We start from the raw sequence: 19,155 nt of genomic DNA, 5'->3' as shown, positions 1-19,155 counted from the left end.
GCAGGGTCAAAGCCAGGCTAGGGCCAAGGCAGGGCCAGGGCAGGCAAGGCAGGGCCAGGAAAGCATAGGGACAGGGCAGGGCAGGGCCAGGCCAGTGCCAAGACCTGGGCAGGGCCAGGGCCAGGGCCATAGATACGGCCTGGGCAGGACCAGGTTTGGGGCAGGAGCAAAACAACGGCAAGGACAGTGCAGGTTCTTTGCACAGCCAGGGTCCAGGACAGTGTCAGGGCAGGGCCAAGTCAGGGTCTGGGCTATGGTAAGACCAGCAACAGGGCTGTGGCTAGGTCAGTGACAGGACCAGAGTCAGGGCAAGGGCCAGAGAAGTGCAAGGCCAGGCTAGGGCCAGGCATCTCAGGGTCAGGGCCACGGGAGAACCAGGGCAAGGTCTCAAGCAGGGAAGGGCCAGGGCCAGGACAGGTCCAGGGCAGGGCCATGACACGGCCAGTGGCTGCATTACGGCATGGGCAGAGCCAGAGCAAGGTAAGGGTCAGGGCCAAGGCTAGGGTAGGGACAGGGCAAGAAATATGGCAGGACCAGGGGCAATGCCAAGGCCAAGGCTGAGTCAGGGCTGAGTCAGGGCTGAGTCAGGGCAGGGCAGGGCAGGGCATGGTATGGCCAGTGCAGGACAGGACAAGAGCCAGTCCACAGAGAGAGCAGGGCTGATGCCAAGAAAGAGCCAGGCTAGTGCCAAGGCTGAGGCAGTGTCAGAGCATGGCCAGGGCAGGGCTGGGGCCAGGGCCAGAACTGAGCCAGGGCACAGTCAAGGCAGGGTAGGGCAGGGAAATAGCATGGCCGGGTCAGTACTGGGCCAGGGCAGATCGGGGCAAGGCGATGGTAGGGGCAGGGCAGAGACAGACCAATGCAGAGCCATGTTACACCGGGGCCAGGACACCTCCAAGTCCACTGCAGGGCCAAGGCTATGGCAGGACAAAGACCAGGGCCAGGGTCAGAGCCAGGTCTGTGCTGGGCCTAGCGAAGACTAGGGTGAGGGCCAAGGTAAGGCCAGGGCAGGGTCAAAGGCAGAGTAGGGCCAGGGCAGGGTGATGACACATCCAGAGCACAGCAGGGCAGGGTGATGGCAAGACCAAGGGCAGACCACTGCCAGCTCAGGGCCAGGGAAAGGCCAGTGCAGAGCCAGGAAAGGGTCTGGGTCTGGGTCAGGGCCAGGAACAAGGCAGAGCAGGGCCAGGGACATGGCAGAGTCAGGGCAGGTCCTTGACAGGACCAGGTTCCAGGCCAGGGCCAGGGCAGCAGCAGGGGCAGGGCCAGGGATATGGCAGGACCAGGGCTAGGGCCAGGGCCAGGCCATAGTGAGGGCAGGGCAAAAGCCAAGGCAGGGTCAGGGCAGGTCCAGGGCAGGTCCAGGGAGCAGCCAGCACCAAGCGGGGCCAAGGCACAACCAGCGCAGGGTAAGGCAGGGCAATGGCACCACTGGGCCATGACAGGGCAAGGTCAGTGCCAGGAGAGGGCAGAACAGGCAGGCCCATGGTGGGGCCAGGGCAGGGATGGGCCAAAGCAGGGCCAGGACATTTCCAAGGCCAGGTCAGGGCCAGAACAGGAGCAGGACCATGACCATTGGCAGGGCCAGTGCTATGACAGGACCAGGGTCAGGACAAGGGGCAGGGCCAGAGCCAGGGCCAGAGCCAAGGTCAGGCCAGTGCAGGTTCAGGGCAGGGCCAGTGCCAGGGCAAGACTGGGGCAGGGCCAGTTCCAGGGCAAGACCAGGGCAGGGACAGGGTAGCACGGGGCCAAGACAGGGTCAGGATGGGACCAGTGCAGGACAGGGCCAAGAGTCCAGGTAACAGTAGGGCAGGTACAGGGCAAGGCAGGGCAGTACAGGGCCAGATCCACGGCAGGCACAGGGCAAAGCCAGGCCCATTGCCAATGCACCAGCCCTCCCTACAAGGCTCCTACCACCTGGCCACTGCTGCAGCCCGTCCATCACTGTAAGCCTGACTCCCAACCCTGCCTGCAGCCGCCTGCCCTCCTAGCGTGGCTGCTCTCCTACCGTTCTGGCGCACTGCAGTCTCTGTCAGTGCCACCCACCCGCAGCGAGGTGAGCCGTGGTGTTGCAGGCTCTAGGTGTCTCCTCCTCCTCCTGGCACGGAGCAGCTGGGTGGGCAAAGCCAGAAAAGCCTAGAGGAAGTTGTGAGGAGTGGAAGCATTAGAGCCTCAACTCGTCATGCCGGCCACTGGGTGGCAGGGGCCAGTTTCAGCAAAGGCACTCACACCCACCCTCCAAAGTCCAGCCTCTCCTTTTGGCCCAAGCTGGCTGGGAACTGGGGTGTGGGGTGGGTGCTGGAGACACCACAGCACCCAGCTCCCCACTCCACAGGAACCATTGGGCCCACCAGGGCTGCACTCCTCGGGGAACAGGAGAAGCAGAAAAATTCAGACCCAGCCAGCCCTCCGCACCCAGGTGCCAATTCCTGTTCCGGACGCCTCCACACACAGGGCCCTGTCCCCCGTGGTGTCCCCAGGGGTGCCTGGCAGCCTCTGAGGCACAGACCCAGAGTGCACAGGCCCAGGAACCACAGTGGATGTGGGGGCTCTGCATGCTCAGGATTCCCATGCAAACGCTGTGTGCCCTGCCTCACTCCAGTGTGACCAAGAGTGGTTCTCCCTCTGGAGTGTGGAGTCAGGGAGAGGAGAACCACTCCTTCCTTGGATGCCAACTCTGTTGACTGCCACCAGCAGTGCAGCCCCTGATAGCACCGAACTCGCCCCCGCTCCACGGCTAGTCCTGCCCTCAATAGCACCCCTCACCTCCGTCCCCCAATGCCGCCAGTAGCGTATACTCGATATGCCCTAACCTGTCCTCCTCCATGGGCATTGCAGCCCCAGAAAGCACCCATAACCCACCCTCCCTGCCGTGGGCAGTGCAGCCCTGTGCAGTGCTACCAACCAGTACCCCTAATGCAGGCAATGACACCCTGGATAGCGCCCCCAACCCACCCCACACTGCGAAAGGTGCAGCCCTGGATAGCCCCTGTCCTACCACTCTGGTCATGCTGCAGTCTCTGTCACCGCCACCACCAACTACAGTGAGGCAAGCCAGTGGGCCGCAGGCTCTAGCTCCCAGCAGCCAGGCATGGAGCAGCTCTCGCCGATGGCCGGCTCCTACCACTCTGACCACGCTGCTGTCTGTCTCCGTGGCCATCTTCTTTCACTACAAAGGAATAAAAGTAGGTATCAATAAGAAAAGTAATTTTGGAAACAATACAATCACATGGAAGTTAAACACTACCCTCCTGAATAAATGACTAATGGGTCAATGAAGATACTAAGACAGAAATTCAAAAATTTCATGAAACAAAGGGTAATGAAAACACAGTATACCAAAACTTGTTATGCAGAAAGCAGTACAAAGGCAGAGATTTACAGCTATAAGTGCCTACCATCCAAACAAAAGAAAAACTTCAAATAAACAATACATCTTAAAGAACTAGTAAAGTAAGAACAAACTAAACCGAAAATAAGAAAATAAATAAGATCATAGCAGAAACAAAATTGAAATAAAAAACACACAAGATTAAATGAAAAGTTGGTTTTCTGGAAAGCTAAACAAAATTGACAAACTTTTAACCAGCCTAAGAAAAGAGACAAGATTCAAATAAATAAAATCAACAGATTAAAAAAAGGAGACATTACAACTAATACTTCAGAAATTCAAAGGATCATAACTGGCTATTATATGCCAATAATTTGGAAAGCCTAGTAGAAATTGGCAAATTCTTAGATGCATACAACCTACTTAGGTTAAACAATGAAAACATCCAAGACCAGAACAGATTGGTAACAAGTAATGAGATTGAAGCCATCAGAAAAAGTCTCCCAGTAAAGAAAAGCCCAGGAACTGATGTCTTCACTGCTGATGGCTTCACACCAAACAATTTAAAGACCTAGTACGAGTCCTGCTCAAACTATTTTGAAAAACAGGAGGGAATACTTCCAAACTTATTCTATGAGACCATTATTTCTGTGATACGAAAATCAAATAAAAGCATCAAAGAAGAAAAGTACAGGCTAGGATCTCTAATATTGATGCAAAAATCCTCAACAAAATACCAGTGAATCAAATTCAGTAATACATTAAAAAGATAATTCATCATGATCAAGTGGGATGTATCCCTGGGATGCAAGGGTCACTCAGCATACAATGTGATACATCATATCAACCAAATAAACGACAAAAACAGTATGATCATGTCAACTGAAACCGAAAAAGCATTTGATGAAATTCAACATCCCTTCATGCTATAAATCCTCAAAGAAACGGGCACAGAAGAAACATACCGCAACATAATAAAAGCTACATGAAAGACACCCACAGCTAGAATCTTATGGAATGGGGAAAAATGGAAAGCTTTTCCTCTAAGATCTGGAACATGATAAGGATGCCCCCTGTCACCACTGTTGTTTAACATAGTACCAGAAATCCTAGCTAAAGCAATCAGTGTAGCCCCTGATATGGCCCCCAACCCACCCTGCCCCCTACCACCAGCAGTGTCGCCCCCCCCCAATAGCACACCCAACATACCCTAACTGCCTCACCTTCCCGCACCATGGGCATTACAGCACCCCATAGCGCCCTCAACCCAAAACCGCCACCCCCCCGCACAGCGGCACAGTGCAGCCCCAGATAGCACACTTAACCCACCTCACTGTTTCCAGCAATACAGTCTGGGATAGTGCCCCCAACCGGCTCCCCGCCAAAGGCAGTGCAGCCCCGGTTTGAGCCCCCAAACCGCCCCCCCCCCCAGGTGCAGGCAGCACTGTCCCAGATAGCACACCCAACCAGCCACCCGAGACGGGCAGTGACGCCTGAGATAGGGCTCCCAATCTGTCCCAGGCCACCTGCATTGCAGCCTGGATAGCGCACTTACCCCGATGCCTTTCTACACTCTGGCTGGCTGCAGTGTCCATCGCTGCCACCAACCACAAACATGGCTGCAAACAGGAAGGATTTTATTCACCATCGATGCGGCCCCGAGTTGTCCCAAAGCGAGGCAGTGCCCCAAGATCTGTGCAGAGCAGAACGCAGCTCCACCCTCGCAATGCTCTCCGGGTCTGTGCGGAGAACGCAGCTCCGCCCTTGCAAAGGCACACAGCGCCGGTGCCGGCGTGGAGGAGAGGCGGACAGCGGCGGAGAGGCGGCCAGCATTGGCGCGGCGTAGAGGTGGACAGCGGCGGAGAGGCGGTCAGTGGCGGCGCGGCGGAGAGGCGGCCAGCGGCGGCGAGGCGGTCAGCGGTGGAGAAGCGGAGAGGCGGTCCGCGGCGGCGCGGCGGAGAGGCGGAAAGCGGCGGCGCGGCGGAGAGGCGGTGAGCGGCGGCGCGGCGGAGAGGCGGACAGCGGCGGAGAGGCGGCCAGCATTGGCGCGGCGTAGAGGTGGACAGCGGCGGAGAGGCGGTCAGCGGCGGCGCGGCGGAGAGGCGGCCAGCGGCGGCGAGGCGGTCAGCGGTGGAGAAGCGGAGAGGCGGTCCGCGGCGGCGCGGCGGAGAGGCGGAAAGCGGCGGCGCGGCGGAGAGGCGGACAGCGGCGGCGCGGCGGAGAGGCGGCCAGCGGCGGCGCGGCGGAGAGGCGGCCAGCGGGGGCGCGGCGGAGAGGCGGCCAGCGGGGGCGCGGCGGAGAGGCGGTCAGCGGCGGCGCGGCGGAGAGGCGGACAGCGGCGGCGCGGCGGAGAGGCGGTCAGCGGCGGCGCGGCGGAGAGGCGGAAAGCGGCGGCGCGGCGGAGAGGCGGTCAGCGGCGGCGCGGCGGAGAGGCGGACAGCGGCGGAGAGGCGGCCAGCGTTCGCGCGGCGGAGAGGTGGACAGCGGCGGAGAGGCGGTCAGCGGCGGCGCGGCGGAGAGGCGGTCCGCGGCGGCGCGGCGGAGAGGCGGAAAGCGGCGGCGCGGCGGAGAGGCGGACAGCGGCGGCACGGCGGAGTGGCGGTCAGCGGCGGAGAGGCGGACAGCGGCGGCGCGGCGGAGAGGCGGAAAGCGGCGGCGCGGCGGAGAGGCGGACAGCGGCGGCACGGCGGAGTGGCGGTCAGCGGCGGAGAGGCGGACAGCGGCGGCGCGGCGGAGAGGCGGTCAGCGGCGGCGCGGCGGAGAGGCGGTCAGCGGCGGCGCGGCGGAGAGGCGGTCAGCGGCGGCGCGGCGGAGAGGTGGTCAGCGGCGGCGCGGCGGAGAGGTGGTCAGCGGCGGCGCGGCGGAGAGGCGGACAGCGGCGGCGAGGCGGTCAGCGGCGGCGCGGCGGAGAGGCGGACAGCGGCGGAGAGGCGCACAGCGGCGGCGCAGGCGCAGAGAGGCGCACAGCGGCGGCGCAGGCGCGGAGAGGCACAGGCCCCGGCTCCACTCCCCAGCTGTGAAAGGGTAAGAGCTGAGGGTGGCTGAGACTGGGGGTTGTTCAGGGCGGGGTGGGCTCTGGACCCAGCAGGCCCGGCACCCAGGTCAGGGCTCCAGGTGGGCGAAGGCCAAGTAGGGGCCGGGGCTGGTCAGGAAGGGCTCCTGGTGACCAGAGCACTTTGCGTGAGCCAGCGTGGGAGGAAGGTGGGCTGGATGAGCCAGGGAGGTGCCGGGAGGGGCCTTGGCAGAGGCGACCACCTCCGTCAGCCCCCAGGCCACTGAAACCTGGGTATCGAGAACCGACAGGGGAGGCTGCAGACAGAGGAGTGGAGGCTCCCCTGCTTTGGGGGCTCTGAGTAGAAGCATCTAGGGGGTCCCTCAAGAGGCCCCCAAACGCTTCCCCATGGTGAGAAAAGAAGGCGCAGAGAGGGGCACGGCGCCGGCACCGGCACAGAGGGGCGCACAGCAAGATTTGCTGTGATTTCTTTTATTGCCCCAAGTGTACTTCATCTTGGTAGATTTCTATTGGCTTTAAAAATGTGTGTGTTTTGCTGTTGGGGAGTGGGGTGTTATACGGATGTCAAACTTTGCTGGTTGACTGTTCAGATCTTTTGTAAATCCTTGCTCCTTTTCTGCCTAGTTTCACTCTGTCACTTACACTGGAGTGCGGTGGCACGAATATGACTCACTGCAGCCTTGACTTCCTAGGATCAAGTACTTCCCCTGGCTTAACCTCCTGAGTAGCTGGTACTATAGGTGTGTGCCGGCACACCTGGCTAAATTTAAAATTTTTCGGAGAGATGAGGCCTTGCTATGTTGCCCAGGCTCGAACTCCTGGCCTCAAGCTATCCTTTGTCTTTGCCTCCCAGAGTTCTGGGATTACAGGCATGAGCCACTGTGCCCGGCCTCTGCCTAGTTTTAACAGTTGCTAAGAGGAGGATGTTGAAGTAGATGTCTTCTTGGTGGGTTAATCCTTTTGTCATTAAGCAGTTGTTATGGTCACTTCCTTTTCACCCCATTGGTGAAGGAGGGGTCCCTGCCCTAAAGTGTAGGAGATGGCTGAACACGACACCTGGCGTGGACGGATGAGATTGACAGCAGTGTTTTAGTCACATATACCCGCAGCTCAGAGGAGGACACTGCATGCCACACAGGGTCAGATGGGCACCGCACTCTGTAGCGGAGTGAGGGCTGGGGGGCTGAGGAAGCAGGCAGGCTTGGTAGTAACGAGAGCACACAATGACCAATGGTTCCCGAGGGGGAGTGCAACTGGCTTGTTTGAATAAATTCATGGGCTGGCAGACAGGTGAAGTGAAACTTGTTAGGCTGAGGTGCAACTGTTCTGGCTGATAAAAGAACTAGCCAGGTGGGGAGCCTTTCCTGTTGGGTGGCGGGGTAGGGGGTGTCTGGTAGAAACAGGAAAACCCACGGCTAGGCCTTTGGGGCCCTGTGAGGCTCAAAGATGTCGAGGCAGCATAGGAAATTTTAGATCTTAAAATTCAGTGAAGACCCTCTCCAGCTCTGGGAAATTATTTTGCTTGAAGTCTCCTTCATGAGATATTAATATATTCACTCCTGCTTCCTTAAAAAATTAATGATTTCACAGGATATCTTTCTCCATTCTTTTACTTTCAACCTACTTAGGTCCTTAAGTGAGTTTGAAGTTTCTTATGAACAGTATTTAGTTGGACCATGTGTTTATTATAGGCTCTCCATCAATCTGTCTTTTGGTTTATTTAGACCATTTACATTTAAGGTGCTTATTGTTACATAATTGCTTATGTCTGATGTTTTTATTATTTGCTTTTTTGTTTCCTTTTTCTTTCCCTCCATCTTGATCTATTTCTGTATAATGTTGTTGCGTGTATCTCTTTGTATAGTCTTTAAGTGTTTGCTCTGGATGTTACAATATGTGTATTGTAATATAGTAGTCTACTGGTACCAGTATTTACCACTTCAAAGTGTGGAAACCTGCCTTGCATTTATGTCTCTTTACCTTTTCCACTTGTATAAATCACTGGCTTGAGTAGTACGTGGTGGTATAGTTTTTGTTTCAGTCGTCAAATGTGATTTTAAGAACTGTGGATTGTCTCGTGCATGTATCCACATTTCTGGTCTTTCCTTTGTCCCTCCTCCCATAGTCCCATATTCATCCCTTCTGCATAAGAACTTTCTGTAGCCATTTTTTATTCTGATTTTTTGTTTTAATCTTTTGTATTGTGGAAATGACAGAACATATTTCTGTAGCCACTTTTTAGCATTTCTAAATTGACCAGTGACAAATTCCTATATTCTCTTCCTCTGAGAATGTCTTTATTTCTCTCTTCATTTCTGAAGGGTAGTTTCATGGGATATAGAATTTGCAGCCAACAGTTTTTTTGTTTGGTTGGTTTTTTTGTTTGGTTGGTTTTTTTAAGCACTTGAAAATGTTGTGCCACTTCCTTCTGGCCTCCATGGCATTTGAGTTGGCGTGTCCCTACAGGCATTCTGCCATTTTTGCTCTTTGTTTTTCGTTTTGAAAGTTTAATCAGTGTTGCTTTCTTTTGGTATACTTTGAGTTTTGCTCAGCTTCTTGAATCTGTAAGTTTATATCTTTCACCAAATGTGGGAAGCCTCAGGAATTAGTTATTTGCATGCTTTCGCAGCTCTGGTCTCCTGTGGGACTCAGATAACATAAATGCGGGGTCTTTTGTTATCGTCCCACAGGTCCGTGCAGCTCTGTTCATTTGTTTTCAGGTTATTTTCTCTCTATTGCTTAGACTGGGTGAATTCTGTTGATCAGGTTTCAGCTTCTCTGATTCTCTCCTCTGTCGTCTCCACTTTTACTCAATAGAGCCCATCCAGTTAGATTTTTTTTAATTTCTGTTACTGTATTTTATATTTCTGTAATTTCCCTTTGATTCTTTTTCAGTTTCTTTGCTGACGTTTTCAGTTCTTTGATTGTTGCCATAGGATTTGTAGTTGCTTGTTGAAGCATTTTTATACTGACTGTTATAAGTGATGAGTCAGGTGGTTCCAACATCTGCCTATGTAATTTTTCTATTTTTGCAGGCAGTCCTCCTGTTTAGGTTTAGTCTGTAGGTCTTGGTCTACTTTGTGGGCTGCGATTCCCATGGCAATTTAATTTCAGAGCCTTCATGGTGTTATTTTGGTCTGTTTGGCTAATATGTATCACTGGGATTCTCCCACCAGTCCCTGCTGTTGCCCACCTGAGGGAACAGGGGAGCTGCCCCAGGCTGGGCCACCTGCTGCAGCTAGGTGGGTGGGGAATGGTGGTTGTCTTGGTGTGTGGAGCTGGAGCTGGTTTTCTTGTTGTGGGGAAGATCTCCTTTGATCTGCGGGGACTGAGTCTGCCTGAGTTGCCTTCTATTGCTACTTTGGGAGTTGGGAAACTCTGGGCCTGGGTCACCGTCCTATTGGATGAGGTCCAGGGAGATACCTGGCCACTATGCATTCCCTAGTCCTAGAGTCCCTCAGCAGCCTTTTTCTGTCCACCTTTCGGAATTCTCCATTGATCATCTCCTGTCTATTATTTCTAGAGTTTGGGTTACATTTCTTAGGAGGGTATAACGTGTTATCTTCTCTAGACCAGAAATCCTTAGTGGTGGTTTCGGGTTGTAACTGTGCTAAAGGGAGAATTGGCGTATTCGTGATGTCAATTCTTCCTTTTCAAATGAGGACATACCATTATTTAGTATATAATACTTACAACATCTACTTCCTTGGGTTGAAGAATGTGGTTAAGGCAAGGAAAGTACTTAACACAGTGCCTGGTGTGGAGAGCACTTACGAGTGTTGGTAGTGATGCTATTCCTTTTGTCCTTTGGTAGCATATTAAAACTTTTCTTCTTTTTTAAATAAATAAAGTTGTGGTGTGCTTCTTGTTAGGTTTATTCCTATTTTATCCTTTTTTGCTTTTATTACAAATAGGAGCTTCCTATCTTTTATAACATCTACCTGGTTCTTTGGCCCTTATGTGAAAATGTTTTAATAGCCTTCTAAACATTGCTCTCCCAAATGAGTTTTAACTTGCCTCTTTCTTTTGTTTTCCTTTTTTTGAGACAGGGTCTCACTTTGTCACCCAGGCTGGAGTTCAGTGATGCAATTATGGCTCACTGCAACCTCTGCCTCCCGGGCCCCCAAAGTGCTGGGTTTACAGGTGTGAGCCACTGCACCCAGCCTTACTTGTCTATTTCTTTTAAGAGTGGGAACTATAATTGAACCCAGAGCTCCAAAATAAATGAAGGAATGAATGAGTGAATAAGCTCTTCCCATGGGTTTGGTGTGGTTTGGGGCTCTACTCTTAATCTAAATGCTATGTTTTATATGATCTAAAGTTTCCCCTGGGTGTGTTACACGATTGTGTTGTGTTGAACTTACATTGAGACTCCTTTTCACATGTGCTGGTTATCAGCATGGGACTTTTCCATTCACTCTTTGAATTATTCATTTGGGGGACACAGATAGACCTCTGTGTCTTTCATAAAGAGTGTCCATTGGCCGGTTGCAGTGTCTCATGCCTGTAATCCCGGGACTTTGGGAGGCTGAGGAGGGCAGATCATGATGTCAGGAGTTTGAGAACAGCCTGGCCAATATAGTGAAATCCCATCTCTACTAAAAATACAAAAATTAGCCAGGCCTGGTGGCGGGTGCCTATAATCCCAGCTACTCGGGAGACTGAGGCAGTAGAATTGCTTGAACCTGGGAGGCAGAGGTTGCAGTGAGCTGAGATCGTGCCACTGCACTCCAGCTTGAGTGACAGAGTGAGACTCCGTCTCCAAAAAAAAAAAAAAAAAAAGAAAGAGTGTCCATTATCTATACTGGAAAAATTGAGATTGGGATTTTTGACATGAAGTGCGGAAATGTGGATTGGGTCAATTTAGTTTACCTAAACAGATGATGAAATACTAACTGTTTTATGAAGCACTCCCTAGTGCAAAGTTTTGCCTGTGTGTCAAGTGACGGGAACAGTAAGAATGAGGCTTGGAACGCGGAGCGCATTGTGAGCCTGTCGTGGGTGTGGCCAGCAGCACATGCATGCCTGGCTCACAGAGCAGCCTTTGGGTGTTCTTTTCCCAGAGGAGCTCTACGGTGACTTTGAAGACTTGGAAACGGGACGTGCACAAGGGAAAATCGGGCCCCGACACTCAGGTATGACTTTGTCGTAGCTGGCTGTTCTTGGTCATTGTGTTCTGAGAGAGGCCCACATTGAGAAATGCAAATCTTACTTGTGATGTGTGAAGATTGCAGACTGGATGGAATCTATATTCCTTCCTAAAGGGTGGGGATGTGGGGACCAAAGAGAAGCTTTCTTGTTTACTTGTTAAGTTTTGGACGACAGTTACTACCTTTTCTTGCCATAGTCATTTGCCAAGACCACTGTGATTTTTCACTCACAGAAGTCTTAGCTTCTCAGACTTACATTCAACCATTGCCATCATTCTCCTCTTTTTAAATTTAAGTGTCATTTAAAAGAATGAAGTCCCTATTCTCCCTAATATTTCTTTAGAACAGGGTCTGGGAGCATCTGGGTGAGGGACATGTCTGTTATTTTTATTCTAGCTTGTGTTCCCAGCCAGCTTAAGGAATAGCAGCTAATTGTAATGCAGATGTAACAATTTCCTGTAGCAGTACCATGTTATTCAGAGACAAAGGTTATGTTGTGTTTTGTTTTGTTTTATTGATGATGATAACAGATTTTTGCTAAGATTTTTGTTTAAATAGAACTTTAAAAAATGTAATGTTTAAAGAAAAGACCGTCATAAACATACACAAAATTTTTTCTTCTGGAAATTTAAGAATGAAGATATAGAGAAACAAGGAAGAAATTGACCCCGACGAAGAAGAAAGTGCCAAGAAAAAGCATTTGGATAAGAAGAGAAAATTGAAGGAGATGTTTGATGCGGAATATGATGAAGGAGAAAGCACATATTTTGATGATCTTAAAGGAGAAATGCCGAAAGAAGCACAGGTGAGAAACCTCAGTTCCTCTCAGCCCCTTGTCAAGACTATCACATAGTGCAGGAATCCCTGACTTTCTTTGGGTCCCTGCTTCCTATGCTGCTTCTGTGCCTTTCATTTGGACTCCTGGGTAGATGCATGTGAGTGTGTTTATTCATGCAGTGAGCTCGTTGTTTCTACAGTCAGAAGATCACCAGAAAAAGATCCATACCTATTTTGTCACAAGAATTAGGAAACCGAAATGACTGAGACATGGTCTCTACTTTTGAGACTTTTACAATGTAGTGATCTGAGACAGTGTGTTCATTTCAGTGCAAGCCAATGCTGCCTATTCCGATCGCTGCTCCCTGATTTGAATGGCAGGTGATCAGTGGCCCGTGTGGCTTATGGACACACCAGAGCTCCCAGGGGAAGTGCTCTGAAAACTCATCCTGGTCAGAGTTCAGAAGGACATGTGGAGTATAAGGTCAGATGCGGAGATAAAGGGAGATGGTGTGGCCCTCCTGCCTGGGGGTGCTGAGCAGGTTGCCGGAGGCGGTGATGTCACTCTGAAGGAGACAGACACAGAAACGTGTGTACAGTTGATGGTGAGCATCTGAGTTGCGTCTTGTTAGTGAGTTCAGGAGTGCCTGTGTAAGCTGGAACAGATTAGGTATATGATTTTTGAAATGGAGTTTCATCCTAGATCTTCATCTCATCAAAGGACTGTTTCCTGATTAGGCATTAGCTTAGTGGTTGCTAGTCTGTGTTGACCTTTGAAAGACATGACTAGGCTAACTCTGAAGTTTTTGCTTCACACCATTTACAATTTAAAATTACCTAGAGCCTTGTGGGCCATTGGAAAAGACTGAATGTTTCACTCTGAAATGGGAGTCCTTGGAGGGTTTTGAGCAGAGGAGAGACATTCAGGTAATCAGATCACTCTGCCAAGACATCAGTCTGGTAGAGATCAGTCCGGTGGCACAAACCAGAGGGCTGGCAGTGGAGATGAGACAAAGAGTCAAACCCGGATAGAGTTTATTTGGAAGCTGGGTCAGTAGGATTTCCTGGTGGACTGAATGTGGGGTGTGTGAGAGGAAATGAGGATGGTGACTGGAAGTTCCTGGAAGGATGGGTTGTTGCAGGTTAGATAGGAAACTGTCTGCAGATGCAGTTTTGGGAAGATGATGTTTGGTTCGGCTGGGTATCATGCAGACAAGCGGAGTGTCAAGTCTGGAGAGACAGGTCTGGCCAGGGACTTAGATGTACAGCCCTCAGCATGTAGATGCCACTTAACTCTGTGAGGTGGCCGGGGAGTGAGTGCAGAGTGACTGGGAGGAGCAAGACTGGCGTGGGCGAAATGGGGCGTTTGCGGCTGTGAGGCCTGAGCAGTGCCTAGGAGGGAGAGGGAGAAGCAGTGTAAGCATGCAGGCATGCAGGAGTCCAGTTGTACACAGAGGCGAAGCACTGTTCAGATCCCGCTGCAGTGTTAACTACGGTAAAGGCAGAGTTGACTACTGGAGGAGTCCTTCAGCGTGGAGGCCTTCAGCGATCTTGGCAAGCACCAATTTTCATGGATGTAGGAGAATGGGAGCAGAGGAACTGGAGGCTGCAACTGTGGAAAACTTTTGTGGGGTTTTGCTGCAGAGAGAAGCAGAGAAATGAAGCAGTTTTTGGTGGAAGAAGTGGAATCAAAAGGTTTTGAGATAAGAGAGAGAACAGAGGGAAGAGCTGTTGGAATAAAGTCCAGGAAGAGTGGATGGTGTCTAGTGAGCAAGTGATGTGTGGTCCTGAGTAGAGGCATGGACAAATCATCTGTGCCTGAGCTGCCCGTAGAACTTCCTGTGATCATGGAGATGCACGTCTGTGCTTCCCAATATTGTAACCATGGCTGCAAGTTGATATGGACCACTTCCAGTGTGACTAGTGTGATTGAGGAACTGCATTTTAAATATTATGTAATTGTAATTAATTTTCATTTAAATAGCCACACATAGCTCCTCTATGGGCCAGGTCAGAGCTCTGTTAAGGCTGGATATGGGAGGAAACCCTGGTAGAGGGTTGACCGTAGAGGTTCTTTTGGTTTTGGAGTGAATCAGGAAACAGCCATCAGCTGAGTGAAGGTGAGGGTGGTGGTGGGTGTTTGAAGACAAGGGAAAAGTGTGAAAGAATTATTTAGAGAAGAAGGAAAGAAAGTGTGGACTGGGGATGTTTCCAATGTTCGAGCACGCAGGGCTCCACAGTTATCTACATTTGCTGTCCCTTGGAGCAGGAGAGAAGAAAATGGTTGGGACATATTCTGAACAGACTGTAGAGGTAAAATGTGTAGGTTTTTTTTTGTTTTTTTTGTTTTTTGAGATGGAATCTCGCTCTATTGCCCAGGCTGGAGTGCAGTGGCACGATCTTGACTCACTGCAACCTCCGTCTCCCAGGTTCAAGCGATTCTCTCACCTCTGCCTCCTGAGTGGTTGGGACTACAGGCACGCACCACCATGCCCAGCTGATTTTGGTATTTTTAGTAGAGACGGGGTTTCACCATGTTGGAGAGGCTGGTTTCAAACTCCTGACCTCTTGTGATCTGCCCGCCTCAGCCTCCCAAAGTGCTGGGATTACAGGCATGAGCCACTGTACCCGGCAAATGTGTAGTATTTTTAATAGGATAAAGCCTACATAATTCTGTCCACAGTTCCTTTACTTAGAAATTGCTTATTTGTTCATGTTAATCCTATTTGTTTATTACAAATAACAGCATACAGGTTTTCCCCCCCACCCCGTCATGTACAGCTGAATCACGTAGAATTTGAAGATCAAGATGATGAAGCCAGAGTTCAGTATGATGGTTTTCGACCTGGGATGTACGTCCGCGTTGAGATTGAAAATGTTCCCTCTGAATTTGTGCAGAACTTTGACCCCCATTACCCCATTATCCTGGGTGGCTTGGGCAACAGCGAGGGAAATGTTGGACACGTGCAGGTGGGTCCCTTTGCTGCATATTTGGTGCCTGAGGCTCTGTGGATTTCCCCTCCATCAATCATCTTACCCTCTCATCCCCCTCAGATGCGTCTGAAGAAACATCGCTGGTATAAAAAAATCCTCAAGTCCCAAGATCCAATCATGTTTTCTGTAGGGTGGAGGAGGTTTCAGACCATCCTGCTCTATTATATTGAAGACCACAATGGAAGACAAAGGCTTCTAAAGTATAGCCCACAGCACATGCATTGTGGAGCAGCCTTTTGGGGTAAAATATGATTACAATAACTTGCCTATTGCCGAGATTAAACTTTACAGGCTGCGTTATTTTAGCTTTGTGCTTTTCCTTTCATAAAATTCCACTCCTAAGATGTTTCTGTTTTCTGGGAGCGGGGAGGTGGTTTGGAGTATATATGTAAATCTATATCCAAATCTAAATGTCCATATCCAGTATGTTAAACTAGAATCTAAAATTTCTGGTTTGCTATATTTCTTTTTTTCCTTTTCCTTTAAGACCCTATCACTCCACAGGGAACTGGTTTCTTGGCAATACAGTCTGTCAGTGGCATAATGGTAACTATCTTGGACGATTTCTTTTACAGATTGGTTTGAGAAATATATCCTGAATGTGGGTTATTATGTACATGAGACTTTAAGTTGAAAATTACTCATTTTTATTATTATAAAGTAAATTTCCCTTTGCTTTTAATCTTCGTACATCCTTTTCAGTAGGGTGTGGGATTAGAGGAGGGGAGGTGGAAGAATTATAATGGTACATTTCCTATTTTTGTGCATCTTTTGCATTTATTTATCTAAGCAAGTATTTAAGCAGTGCTCACCATGTGCTAAGCACTATATGAGGTTATGAGGAGCCATCAGAGACCACCCAGACACAAGACTCCCTGCAGCTGTGCTGGGGTAGCAGTCTGTTCACTCCATTTTCATTTGACCAGTCAGTCAGGCAGGGCAGGGTTTACTGGTCCCATTAAACAGAGAAGAAAGCAGAATAATGAGCAGATGGAATCTTCCCTGGAGGTCCAAATTTTAATTTCCTAAACATTGCAACTGTATTTTTCTTTTCCATTTCGTTCCAAATAAATCATTATAGTAAAATTACATTCCTCTGAAATCACTCTCAGGAAAGTACTCAAGTAGCCTTTTTATTCTTTTTTCTTTTTTTTTTTTTTTTTTGTGACAGAGTCGCACTCTGTCGTCCAGGCTGGAGTACAGTGGCACGATCTCGGCTCACTGCAACCTCTGCCTCCTGGGTTTAAACGGTTCTCCTGCCTCAGCCTCCCGAGTAGCTGGGATTACAGGTGTGCACCATCATGCCGAGCTAATTTTTGTATTTTTAGTAGAGATGGAATTTCGCCATGTTGGCCAGACTGGTTTCAAACTTCTGACCTCAGGTGATCCACCTGCCTTGGCCTCCCAAAGTGCTGGGATTACAGGTATGAGCCACTGTGCCTGGCCTCAAGTCACCGTTGTTAGTTTGGCTTACCAACTTTAAGGTTTTGGATTGCTTTTGTCAAACCACTGGGTTGCAAGTTCAGATGGTCTCTCTTGTTTTTCTTAGCTAATTGTAAGTAAAATTCACTTTGGTAATTTATTGTGTCACATAGAATTGAAGTTTTTCTCTTGCTAATATTATTCCTATTTTCCAATTTGGGGCTCCTGTTAGCCTGATTTTCGGATAGCTGCCACAGGAGTTGTCCTTGATCTGGATAAATCCATAAAAATTGTGAAGAAATTAAAGCTAACTGGTTTTCCATATGAAATTTTCAAGAACACTTCGTTTATTAACATCTGTATATCTATATATTCTCATGTTTATAAATGTCCATATTGTTTGAGAAAAGGAATGAAATACCTCTAAAATGTGGGCCTCATATTTTTAGAAAAGTGTTTGAAATCTTTTATAAACTTCATATTTTGTTTGCTCCTTTATATTCTGTATTACTTAAATATGCTCAAAAAAGCAGTGGTAAACAGCTATTTAGGAATTGAGGCTGTTCCTCCTGACTTCCATGTGAGACTGCCACAGAACTCATATTGAAAATATGTCATTTTATCCACTAGGTTTTTGTTTCCTACTTTTTAAATTGGTGTTAAGAAAGGGAAAAGAATCACAAGTTTGTCTAAATCAGTAGAAAAATCGACAAAGCATTCGCAGATAACTTGGCAAGGGTACAGAGAAACAGATGTACTGTTTTACAGTATTTGGGGAGGGTGGTTTGAGCAGCATTTATTGACAATTTCATTAGTGGGGATGTTTCTATTGAAAACACAGAGTTAGGAAGTCATAAAATGTTCTTACAATATAAGGTAATAATACCACCGGCGTTTATCTTATGTTTTCATGTTCTAAGTGCATGCATCTGGGTAAAAGGATCTGGGCTGCAGTCTAGTCTGAGAGGTGCCAGCAAAGGCTTCCTAGGCCAATTCAGTCCAGTAAATCCCTCTTTGATCTTCTCTTCCACACAGACAGCGGTGATGAGCATGCCCATGAACTCACATGATTATTTTGGGGAAAATGAAAGAGTTGTATTCTTTTTGAGGTAGTAATTCCACTTTCAGGGGCAAATACATTTTGATTATTTTATCACCCTTCAGTGAGTTGTTTTTGTTCTTTAATCAAGGATGTATGTTTGAAGTAAGAAGTAAAGCATAAGTATATGATTTTGTGTATGTGTGTGTTTTTATCTTGCTATACCTGTAGGGAATGTTTAATTCTGCCTTGGAAGTGGCCAAATTTGAAGATGCTGTGATTCGAACTGTCAGTGGGATAAGGGGGCAGATCAAGAGAGCACTCTGAGCTCCAGAAGGAGCTTTCCAGGCTAGCTTTGAGGATAAGCTGCGGATGAGCGGTGAGTGTGTTAAGTAGTGTTCAGGGCAGGTTGTTACCATTCATGCTTGACTTCTAGCCAGTGTGACGAGAGGCTGGAGTCAGGTCTCCAGAGAGTTGAGCAGCTCCAGCCTTAGATCTCCCAGTCTTATGCGGTGTGCCCATTCGCCTGGTGTCTGCAGTCCCCTGGCCACACCCAGTAACAGTTCTGTGATCTATGAGAATAGTTTCCTTAGCGAGCTTTCCCTTCAAATACTTTGCAGCCAGGTAGAGAAGTTTGGAGTGAAGGTTTTGTTCTTTGTTTCTTCGCAATATGGATATGAATCTTCTTTTGAAAATGTTAAAGTAAATTACCTCTTTTCAGATATTGTCTTCATGCGAACTTGGTATCCTGTTTCCATCCCAGCCTTCTATAACCCAGTAACATCTTTGTTGAAACCAGTGGGTGAGAAAGACACCTGGTCAGGATTGTGGACCACGGGCCACCTCGGGCTCGCCCATGGTGTCAGACTAAAGACAAACAAGGACTCTCTGTATAAGGTACTGGTCGTGTGTGTGTTAGTGGAGATGAAGCCTGTGCTTTACAGACAGGGAGTCACACAGACACTTTTCTATAATTTCTTACGTACTTTGAATGTTCAAGTATAAAGTCTAACGTTAAATTTGATTGAACAATTGTATATTTGTGGGATATTTTGGAATGGAACACCAAAAAATGGTAATAGTGGTTCTTTCTGGATTGAAGACAAACTTTTCTTTTTTAAAATAAATTTTATTTTATGTATTTGAGGTTGACAACATGATCGTAAAGGATACATATAGATAGTAAACTGGTTACTATAGTGAAGCAAATTAACATAGCTACCATCTCACATAGTTAGATTTTTGTTTGTGTGACAGGAACAGCTAAAATCTACTTATTTAACAAAAATACCAAAGACAATATAATTTTATTAACTATAGCCCTCATGATGTACACTGGATCTCTAACTTGTTCATCCTACATGTCTGCTACTTTGTATTATTTTAATGTACATCTCCCCATTTCCTATTGGTCATTTCCTATTTGGCC

At 48.9% G+C, this 19,155-nt stretch overlaps 1 pseudogene; it reads left to right on the top strand.

The window, feature by feature from the left end:
- The first annotated feature begins 4,890 nt into the window (after positions 1 to 4,890).
- Positions 4,891 to 17,917, top strand: LOC129524676 (ribosome biogenesis protein BMS1 homolog; annotated as a pseudogene).
- Positions 17,918 to 19,155: the final 1,238 nt, after the last annotated feature.

The sequence above is a fragment of the Gorilla gorilla genome, chromosome 13 (assembly GCF_029281585.2).
Source record: "Gorilla gorilla gorilla isolate KB3781 chromosome 13, NHGRI_mGorGor1-v2.1_pri, whole genome shotgun sequence".
Taxonomy (NCBI): Eukaryota; Metazoa; Chordata; class Mammalia; order Primates; family Hominidae; genus Gorilla; species Gorilla gorilla.
This window is presented reverse-complemented; position numbering and strand designations above follow the sequence as displayed.